Here is an 11,710-nt window from a genome sequence, read left to right on the forward strand (position 1 = left end):
GGAGATAAGAGAGGAAAATTACCATGAAAAGAGAAGGAAAGATAGGATAAAAGAGAGAAGGAAAAAGAGAGACAAGGTGAAGGAAAGAGGGGATAAAAGAGAGGAAAATAGAGAGAAGGAAAGAGACAAGAAAAGAGAGGAAAATAGAGGAAGAGAGAGGAGAAAAAAAGAGAGCAAAAGAGAGGAGATAAGAGAGGAAAATTACCATGAAAAGAGAAGGAAAAAGAGAGACAAGGTGAAGGAAAGAGGGGATAAAAGAGAGGAAAATAGAGAGGAGAAAAGAGAGAAGAAAAGAGAGGAAATTACAGGAAAAGAGAGGAGAAAAAAAGAGAGAAAAGGAGAGGAAAGAGAGGAGAAAAGAGAGGAGGGAAAGAGAGAAAAAGAGAGAAGAAAAGAGATGAGAAAAGAGATGAAAAGAGAAGGAAAGAGAGGAGATAAGAGAGGAAAAGAGAGGAGAAAAAAAAAAGGAGATAAGAGAGAAAAAGAGAGGAGAAAAGAGAAGAAAAGAGAGAAGAAAGGAGAGAAAAAAAAAATGCAATCCCTTATTTTCTCATGAATGCAATCCCTTTCTTCAATCATGCTTTCCCTTTCCATCATTCATGCAATCCCTTTCTTTAATCATGCAATCCCTTTCCATCATTCATGCAATCCCTTTCTTCCTTCATGCAATCACTTATTTCCATCATTCAATATGCAATCCTTTTCTTGGAAGTGGAAGGAGAGTGGAAGTGGACGGGGAAGGGGAAGGGAAAGGAAAAGAGAAGGAAAAGAAAGAAGAAAGAGAAGGAAAACACAACAAAGAATGTCAGAGCATGTCTAAAGGTGCATCTATCAGCGCGTCTATAAGCGCAGCTATCGATTTTTCCAAATAGACACGTCTATAAATGCACTGTTAGATGCGTCTATAGACGCGCTCTGACAGACACCTTTTTCTAAGAACTTAAAAAAGACATGTGCCTGTCCACACTAGTATAAAAAACATCCGTTCAACCTGCATACGACAAAGGACGAATCCAAAGAGATCAACTTCTAGAGACCTAGATAGCCGCACCTATAGACGCAAGGTTACATGCGCCTATAGACGCGCTTCGACAGATGCTTTTTTCTAAGAGCTTGAAAAGGACATGTGCCCGACTAGACTAGTACAAAAAACATCCGTTCGACCTACATACGACAAAGGACGAATCCAAAGAGAGCAACTTCTAAAGAAGATCAACTGTCAAGAGACTTACCTTGGATAGAGGTATGGAAGCTTCTTGTCCTTCTTCAAAGTTGCTTCGGCATTTCCATATTCTATTCCTACAAGCCAACTACATCTCATAATGCATTTGGTGGATGAGATTGCTATATATGGTACTGTACATGCACAATGGTTGTTCTTCCTCGAGCGCTTCATGAAGACCTTGAAGGGTTTCGTGAGACAAAATGCAAGACCCGAAGGTAGCATGGCCTAGGGTTGGTTGGTACAAGAGTCACTTGTATATATTTTTGAGTTTTTTGTTGATGTGGATAACTCTCTTCCAAGACTAGGGAGAGATGATGAAGACCTAAGGATGACCTCTATTGTGCCTCAAGGGAAATGACACAGCAAAGTAATAGACATGGAGTTGCTTAATAATATCACCCTCTATTGCATGCTTAATAGTGATGTGATGAAAAGATGGGTGACAAGAAACAAGGACGCAAAGACAAGAAGACAAGGAGAAAGGGCCCTCTTTTGTACACACCACGGATCTCGTGTGCCATACCCTCACCATCTAAGAGCACTTCCTATTAAGAAAAATAAGAAGAGAGATATAGGAAGCAACTAGGAGGGAGCAACAGTCTCCTCGACAATCAGCTCATATTCACCCCATACAATACAATTGAACACTACTAAGGTCACACCCATATATAGTAGATAAGAACTAACTATGGTTGAGTCAGTGTGACTCACCTTATTTACCTACTCACACAATAGGAATAATAACCAAGAGCTTGATTCCCAACACTCCCCCTCAAGCTCAAGTAGGGAGCATAACACCAAGTAGCTCTCTAAAGTATGTAAACTTATCCCTACCCAATGACTTGGTAAAGATATTTGCAACCTAATCTTCAATCTTCACATGTATGAGATCAATCTTCTTTGATAATTCCATCTCTCTGATGAAATGGTAGTGTACCTAAATATGCTTAGTTCTAGCATGATAAACTAGATTACTTGCCAACTGCACACTACTCATGTTATCACAATAAAGTCTGACTAGTATTTCCACATGCAGTCCCAAATCCTGCAAAAGCTTTTGAAGCCAAGCAAACTCACATGTAGCCAATGCTGCACCTCTGTACTCTGCTTCTATACTAGACAATGCCACTATGGTTGCTTTTTGCTACTCCAGCTAACCATAGCACTTCCAAGGTTGAATGCATAACCACTGGTGGATCCCCTGTCATAGGCACATCCTGACCAATCTGCATCTGTGTATCCAACCAGTTCTATATCCTTTTCATACTCATAAAAGGGTCCATACTGATATGTTGCCTTGACATAGTGCATAGAGAGCTTTCTTCAACTCGCAAACATAGTTGGGATAGCCAGACTGCACATAACCCTCGGGCTGAACCATATAGACTTCCTCCAACAAGTCACCATTTAGGAAAGCATTCTTGACATCCATTTGCTACAATTTCCAGCCATTGGCAGTAGCCAATGCTATGACAGTTCTCACAATTGCCATCTTGGCAATAGGGCTGAAAGTTTCCTCACAATCTAGCCCATACTGCTGTGCATATCCTTTGGCAACTAGCCTTGCTTTATACCTTTCCACTGATCCATTAGACTTGCATTTTACTTTGTAGACCCATTTGCAACCAATAGGATTCTTGCCTTTAGGCAACTCCACCAAATCCCAAGTCTAATTAGTGGCAAGAGCATCCATCTCCTCATCCATGGCATTCTGCTAATGACCATGTTGCACAGCCTCACCAAAGATAGTTGGCTCAGTATGTCTCATAACTTTTGTCATATATGCATAATGCCGAGTAGCAATATAACCACTATAAGTTAACCTATCAACAGGATACCTAACTCTCTATGACCTTCTCACTAGAGTGAGGAGGTATGTACCTACTTCCCTTGACTCCAGGTGTAGACACAGATGGTATACCCAACTCACTATCCAAACTGTCACTACATGAAGAATCATAGCCACAATTTGATGGCCCAGGGACATCATTTTCAGCTTGCAAAAGCACCTCAACAACCTTGGCTTTCCCTTCATCTCTCCCCCTCACTACCTGCTACACCTCACCCCCCCTCTCATCACTCCGCCTCACCTCCCCGCCCCCTCGCTTCACCCGCCCCCTTCGCCCCCACTCCACTCCTCCCCCGCCCCTCGCTTCACCTCCCCGCCCCCTCGCCACACCACCCCCCGCCCCTCCCGCCCTTCCGCCCTTCGTTCCTCCCCGCACCCTTCACCCCGCCCTTCCGCCCCTGCACCTCCTGCCCCCTCACTCCGCTCCGCCCCGCCCTTCTGCCCCGCCCCTCCACCCCGCCACCTCCCGCCCTCCCGCCTCGCCCCGCCTCTCCCTCGCTCCCGCCTCCTCCTCACTTCACCCGCTCTCCGTCCTCACTCCCCCACCCCGCACCACCTCCGCCTCCCGGCCTTCTGCCTCATCTCCTCCATCCTCCGCCCTCCATTCTCCTCGCTTTCCGCCTCCGCACCCGTCCTCTTCACACCTAGGCTCCACCCTCCCGCATCTATCCCCCGCCTTTTTTGGGTGGCAGCCTTTTTCTTCATCGGAAGCCTCGCAGTTTGTCTTGGCGGTATGGCGGCTCCCTACCCGGAACCGGAGGCCTAGTCGGACCCTCCCTCTCCAGATGCCTACCGCGTTATCCTGATAGAGCAACAATCATCTCGGGTTTGGGAGGTTGCCAATGACTTTGCCCTTACGTCTGTTTACGGCAGAGTCATTGGACACTCCCCCTCTAGATCAGCCATTAGGGACTGGCTCCAGTCCACTCTCATGCTAGAGGACGGCCATATTGAGGAGGTGGCCCTTATGGGAAGGGGCATCTTCTGGCTCAAACTCTCCAATGCGAAAGCTGCGAGCAACCTGATTGCTGGTTCCCCCACGTCGATGGATGGAGAGATTATCATGATAGTCCCGTGGTACCGTGGATTCAGCGCAACAGATTTTGATGTTCGGTTCCGTATACCTCGCCATCCAGTGACGCTAGTTTTTCCAGGTCTTGCTGCTGAGCTGTGGCTGATTGTCAGGGACCTGGGCTCCCATTTTGGCTGGGTTATGCACGACACTTTCGTCGACGCGATGACTACGGCAAGAGCCCCCCGAGTCCGTGTGGCTGTGGCGGATCCTGCGACTCTCCCTGCAGTGATCGAGATCGTGATAGATGCCGGCAGCATCACGGGGGTGAGGATGGCCCTAGAGATCTTCTGTTCGGCTGCCGGTGCGAAAATCAATTGGAACAAATCAATTGGTTTTCTCACAGACCCCGGGGCGTGCTCTCAGTGGGGGAGGTTTTTGGGTTTCAGGTGGATTCCGCAGGGACAGACAGCTAGATACCTCCGTTTTCAGGTAGGCCTGGATATCACGCCAGCTCAACAGTTTCTCTTGGTGCTAGATTCCATCCGACGGAAGCTGGCTTTCTGGAGCACTGCTAAGCTCTCCCTTGCAGGTCGTGCCCTGGTAGTCAACCAGGTCCTCCTAGCCATGGCTTGGTATGTGGCTTCCTGTTGGTGTTTCTCGAGATCTAGCGTGGCACAGCTTAGGAGGTTGGTTCGGAACTTCCTTTGGTCCGGGGAGGATGGCCTCAGAGATACCAGAGCCAGGGTTGCTTGGCAGACAGTCATTCTTCCGCAGGCCGAGGGAGGCCTGGGGGTCATCGATCTAGAGCTTCAGAGTCAGGCCCTGTTAGACAAGCTAGTCATTGATCCCCGGGGGGCAAATGTGGAAGATGCTACTTCAACAGGGGGTCGGTTCTTATGTCCCGCGCCGAGGTGGAGAGTGGCTTCCGTCCCTCAGGTGGATCTTCACTTCTGCCCCGCTCACTCAGCCCCGTTCCACACTCGTTCGTAGCCTCCTCATGGTGTGGACTCAGTCTCATTCAGTCCCCTCCTAGCTGTCAGGAGGAGATCGATCACCAGCCGCTTATCTGGAACGATCAGGTCAGAGATGCCGAGGGCCTTCAATTGGGGGAGAGATCACACATCAGGTGGGACGGCTGGATGCGGGGGCCAGCCCAGTCCCTTTGAGTTTGGAGGGACACGTATAGACATTTGGAGACGGCTGATCTTGCTGACGCAGTTGGAGGTGCCCGTGGAGCCCAGGCGAGACGTACGGAGATCGACGGCGTGATTTCAACTGATTGGTTGGTTCCACCTGAGCTTGAGATCCTCATGCCTCATGATGACCGTTGGCTGGGACAGTTCATCCCCCGTGGCATCCCACTGGTGGTTGCAGGGCGGATGGACGACTCCTCTGTTTCCTTCTTCGCGGTTTTGGGGGATGGGCGACTCAGGAGAGAGGATGTGCTCATCGACCCCCTACTCCCATGGCAGAGGGCTTGGGTCGTAGGCCTTGTGGGGAAGGTTTGGCGGACCGACCCTAGCATAGAGCAGGATCAGCTGCAGCTTTGGCGTCTCTGGCTCTGGGAGGGGCGGGCCTTGTCAGAGCTTGATTGGGACCCAGGAGAGTGGAGATGGCCAGAGATTGCGATGACCTCCTTCTTTGCCTACAGCACGACTTTGGGCAGGCGAGTTCTCGGGAGGATGCAGAGCCGCCCTCCCACCCAGCGGCCCAGTTGGTATGCACAGGGTATTTCCAGGTTCTTTTTGCAGGCCTTCTGGAAGGCCTTGTGGGAGAGCTGGCGGCCGCAGAAGATCTCCTACTTCCTGTGGCTTCTTGCCCACAAAGGTCTTCCAGTGGGGAGTTGGTTGCGGCAGATAGGCCAGGACGGACGTTGTCAGATCTGTCATGAGGAGGAGGAGTCACCAAAACACTGCCTATGGAGTTGCACTCGTGCCCAGGAAGTGTGGAGGTGGACTTTCGGGATCCTTACTCATGCAACACCGGAGCTAGGATTGATCACTTGGGGCGCGTTCAGCACCGCACCTGGTTTTCATCATTTATTCGAGGCCTGTCAGCAGGACCCCACATTCCTTATTACACAGGGGACGTGGGGGCCACTCGAGAGTATCCCGCAGCACCTGGCAGAGGCCGGCACAGGAGCTCAGGAGAGGCAGCCAGTCTGGGAGATTATCAGCAGCATCGCAGCTTGGCACATCTGGACCTTGCGCTGCGCGCAGATTCTCGGTGTCACCTCCTTATCGACTGCCCAGATCATGACTGACATCTGGAGTGAGATTATACATACCCTCAGAGGCCAGTGGGACCAGATACAGGGGGACTCCCGGGCTAGTCGGGAGAAGCGGAGACGCTTCCTCTAGGTTTGGGACACACAGGGCCTCTTCTTCGAGTAGGCTTCGTAGGGCCTTCGGTGGCGCTACTCACCACCTCTCTGGCTGTTCATTCACACTTGCCTTATCCCTCCATGAGAGAGAGCTTTACTTTTGTTATCTTTTTGGGCTGCGTCCGATTTGTGAACGCAGCCCGTCAGCTGCAATGCTGACCTCTTGTATCTTGTTTTCGAAGTAATATAATTAGCACTATTTTTTCGGCAAAAAAAAAAAATTCTTACATTCAGCCAGCCCATTCTGTTGTGGTGTATACAGGCATGTAAGCTCCTGTCTAATCCCATGATAGGCCAAGAAGTCATCAAATTCATTTGATAGATATTCACCTCCATTATCTGATCTCAAGCTTGTGATATATGACCCAAACTCCTTTTCAACATGTTGCTTGAAATGCTTAAAGGCAGGCAGGACCTCATCCTTATGTTTCAAAAATATAGCCATGTATATCAGCTGAAATCATCAATAAATGTGACATAATATGATTAACCTCCCATCGCGGTAGTCTGAGCTGGACCCCAGACATCAGTGTGAATCAATTGCAAGGGTCTATTACTTTCTAGCATATGCCTAGTAAATGGCAACCTGGATTGCTTCCCAAATCAGCATGCAGGACATACATGATCCAAAGCATTATACTTAAACTTTGGCAGGCCAACAACAATGCCTTTATGCTGCATATTTTTCAGCTTTTGAATATTAATATGACCTATGTGTTTGTGCCAAATTTCCAAATCAGAGACAACACCCGTACCATAGATAAACATGGCAGCCTTTAGTTCCGGCATATCTGCATCTAAAGTAAACATTCTTCCTTGCCTTTTTCCTTTCGCAGTCAACTTGCAGCCATTACCTAACTCCTCAATGAAGCATGCATCCTTATTAAATCGGACTTGCAAGTTCTGCTCAGCCATTTGTCCAATGGACAACAAGTTCTTGGCGATTGAAGGCACATGCAACACTTCACGCACCTTCTTGGTCTGACCATCATGCATCACCAGAGGCACAACACCCTTGTGTGTAATGTCATGTTGTGTATCATCTCCTATGCAAAGATAACCATGCACACTAGGAGTCATCTCATCAAACCACTCTCCATGTGGTGTCATGTGATTAGATGCTCCTCAATCAATATACCATATATCATCCAAGCCACCATCAGTAGGCTTATGATCCTACACATGCATCATAGCAAATAGCTTATCTGAGGATGTCTCATGTGCATGACTAGAAGAGGCAAAATGACCATGTTGATTTGCCTTTCCTCTTTGATTTGCTTGCTTCTTGAAACAGGTCTCTAGCAATATGGCCAACCTTGCCACAGTAATGACATGTCTTATCAATATTAGGATTATGCATTATTTGTTGCGGTTGCTACCAAGTACCTCTACCATGAGAAGCACCTCTCCCCCTACCTCTAAAGGCTCCACCCCCTCTCTGAGGTGACTGACTAGGGTTTTTAGGACATGCCCGCCATCACCTCTACCACGGAATGAACCTCTGTGTCATCCACCACGGCCTCTCTGATTAGAGTAGAATACTGCATCACTATTCCTTGAGCTACTTCCATTGGTATTCAGCCCAAGCTTCACTTCCTCATGGATCAAAAGAGCAACCAACTCATTGAAATCCGGCACATTCTATCTCACAGAAATAGAAGTTTCAAATGACATATTTGGGATGAAGTCCATTTAGAGTGACTACAACCATGTCATCATCATCCACAGGAGCATCAATAGAGACCAATTGATCAGCTATAGTTTTGATATCAATCACATATTCCTATATCGTTCTCCCCCTTCTTGACATATTGTTAAATTTCTATTTCAACTGTATCTTTCTGGCACTTGTTGTGGTGCCATAATACCTCGTCAAGATATCCCAGGCATTCTTGGGGGATGTGCACACAACTCATAATCTGCATGACCATGGCATCCAAAATACAAAGAGAAAGCCAGTGTAGCACCTTCTGTGCTCTCTCTAGCCAAGCCTTGTGGCTCTTGATTTAATCATGAGTAGGATTCTTGACAGGCATGTTAGGCTTTGCCTCATCACCAGTAATGAGATCCCAATACCCTTTTCCAATCAGGAAATTTTCCATCCGAAACTTCCAAATGGCATAACTATTTTGATCCAACTTCTCTCTAATAATCTATGTAATGTTGTCACTGCCACTAGCATTAGCCATACTATCCAACAATAGATTTTTGCAACTTTTTATTGTTTTGCATAGTCTAACTTCTACATGTTACCTCAAATGCAAAAACTATCACCAAACAAATTGTAGCCAATCCAAGATCTACAACTTTCTAGTTTAATGCCGGTACAAATTCCATAAAGTTTCATTGTTATTTGCTGCTAAAAACGGGCACCTGCACACTTTTGACAGCAGTCTGGAAACTTCCAGTTACTAGTTCAATGGATCAACTGGACTCAAAATGCCACTTTGCTACTATCATTGGCAAGACATACCATCTGTCAAGCTACTTGACATTAACATCCAACCATTGGGCATTGAAATACCATCACATATATCCATGAACATTGCAATCTCATGCCTGCAACTGCATCTAACAATTTGACAGTAAGTTGTAAATTGTGACTTTTTTTTATTTTCCCAAGCTCATAACTTTTGACAGTAAATCCAAATGAACTTTCTTTCAAGAGCAAAGTCGGAGCTTTCATACTTGCCTCCAACTTGTCATTTCGGACTAGCATCCAAATCCACACAATTTGAGAAATAAACAGTCCAGAAAATGACAATTTGATCACTTTTAAACAATAAAACAGCAGCAACACTTTGTGTTTGGAGGAATACGGGAGTCCTAGTAGCTCACAGAGAGACTAAGACTTCACAAAAATGATGTATGAGGATGTAGCAAACCTTTGGGGTGTTAATAAGAGATGTAGGAGAGTTTTTTTTTTTTTCAGCCACAAACAACCTACAGAGAGCTGGGCGATGAGGTTTGGAGAGATATTTCACAAACAACCTCCAGAGAGCTACGCGATGAGGTTTGGAGAGACGTTTTTGCTTCTTACTGTTGTATATACCTCTTGCTTTGCTCAAACCAAGTAGTAGTTGTCTAGAAAAAGAGATCAACTCCATTCTATCATACCCAAATAGTAAAAACGAGTTGTATTTTATCAAAATACATCTCCACGAGCAACCTATGGGTAATAGTGACCTCCCCTTAGCAAGAAGACATCAATTGGACAGCTCCCAAGCCAAATAGAAGCTGGAAATTGCTACTTCAATCCAAAAAACGAGATCTCTTCTCATCACTTTGAAGCTTCAGAGTAGGAGAAGCACTCCCGTAAGCTTCCACAAGCAGTGGGCAACCAAAAGGCAAGGAACGGTATCTCTGATACCATATTAAGACAAACAAGAAGAGAGATATAGAAAGCAACCAAGAGGGAGCAAATAGTACGCTTCTCTCTTCTTCTTGTCTCTCTCTCTCTCTCACTCTAGTACGCTTTTCTCTCTCTCGTCTCTCCTCTCCCTCTCTTTTTCTCTTCTCTCTCTCTCTCTTTCCTCTCCTTTTTATTTTCTCTCCCTCTAGTCTCCGTTTCCTCTCATCTTTATTTACTCTCTCCCCTCCTCTTCATTTCCCCCCCCTCTCTCTCTCTCTCCCACTCTCTCCTCTCTTTTTCTCTCTCTCTCACTTGCGCACTGCACCTCTCTCTCTTCTCTCTTGCTCTCCTACTCTCTCTCCCACTCTATCTCTCTCTACTCTCTCTCCCACTCCCCTCTCTCTCTCTCTCTCTCTCTCTCTCTCTCTCTCTCTCGTGCTGCCGCAGCAGTGTGCCCCTCTCTCTCCCTTCTGCTCTCTCTCGCTCTCCTACTCTTTCTCTCCTCTCTCTCCTACTCCCTCTCTCTCCCTCTCCCTCTCTCGTGGTGCCCACTCCCCTCTCTCTTGCGCTACCATGACAGCGTGCCCCTCTCTCTCCCTCCCACTCTCTCTCTCTCTCTCACTCTCCTCTCTCTCCCACTCCCCTCTCTCTCTCTCTCTCTCTCTCTCTCTCTCTCTCTCTCTCTCGCTGCCGTGGCAATGCGCCCCTCTCTCTTTCTCCCACTCTCTACTCTCTCTCGCCGTCCTGCTCCCCCCCCTCTCTCTCTCCCCCACTCCCCCTCTCTCTATCCCTTGCGCTGTCGTGGTAGCGCACCCCTCTCTCTCTCTCCCTCTCTCTCCCTCCCCACTCTCTCTCTCTCTCCTTCGCGCTGCGCCTCCCCCCCTCTCTCTCTCTCTCCCTACTCTCTCTCTCCCCCCTCTCTCTCTCCTGAGCTGCTACTGCAACATGCCCCTCTCTCCCTCCCTCTCTCTCCCTCCCCCCCCTCACGCTGCGCCTCCCCCCTCTCTCTCTCCCCATTCTCTCTCTCCCCCCCTCTCTCTCGTGCACTGGTGTGGCAGCGTGCCCCTCTCTCCCTCCCTCTCTCTGCCTCCCCACTCTCTCCCTCCCCCCCTCTCACGATGTGTCTCCCCCCTCTCTCTCTCGTGAGCTGCTACTGCAGCGCGCCCCTCTCTCCCTCCCTCTCTCTCCCTCCCCCCCCTCACGCTGTGCCTCCCCCCCTCTCTCTCTCTCCCCACTCTCTCTTGACAAAATATGAAGAGGGGAGAGGAGAAGAGTGGAGATGAGGAGAGAGGGCACAGCTAGAGAGCACACCACAAATGACTAACTGTACACTAGAATTAGTTGAAAAAATAGAATATATACAAACCCTTTTAGGGTTAGGGTTAGGGGATCTAACCCTTTCCTTTATAGCACTCTATAAGGTTAGTGCTATGCACATATGATCACGTGATGGTGCTATGCACACATGATCACATGATGTTGAGCGTGAACTCTCAACACCTTCCCTCAAGATCAACATCATGAAGTAGGCCTTCCCTCAAGATGATGATTCTGGGGAATCGAAGAAGGACTGAGCATTACATTCCATCACACCCCTTTAATGGGAATGTCCTTCCTCTACGTCAAACCAAGAGCTAGTCGGTGTTTCTCGAATAGCTCTTTACCGAGTGGTTTGGTAAAGATGTCTGCAACATTTTCTTTGCTATCACAATGCTACAGTGTGATGTCACCAAGTAACACTCTTTCTCTGATGAAGTGCTCTCTGACATCAATGTGCTTTGTTCTGGAGTGATATACTGGATTTTTGGCCAATGCTTGAGCCGATTGATTATCATAGTATATTGTTGTTGGCTTTGATTCATCAAAGTAATCTGTTTCTGACAATA

Source organism: Dipteris shenzhenensis, chromosome 19 (assembly GCF_047967505.1).
Source record: "Dipteris shenzhenensis isolate YYH24624 ecotype China chromosome 19, Dip_SZ_1.0, whole genome shotgun sequence".
NCBI lineage: Eukaryota > Viridiplantae > Streptophyta > Polypodiopsida > Gleicheniales > Dipteridaceae > Dipteris > Dipteris shenzhenensis.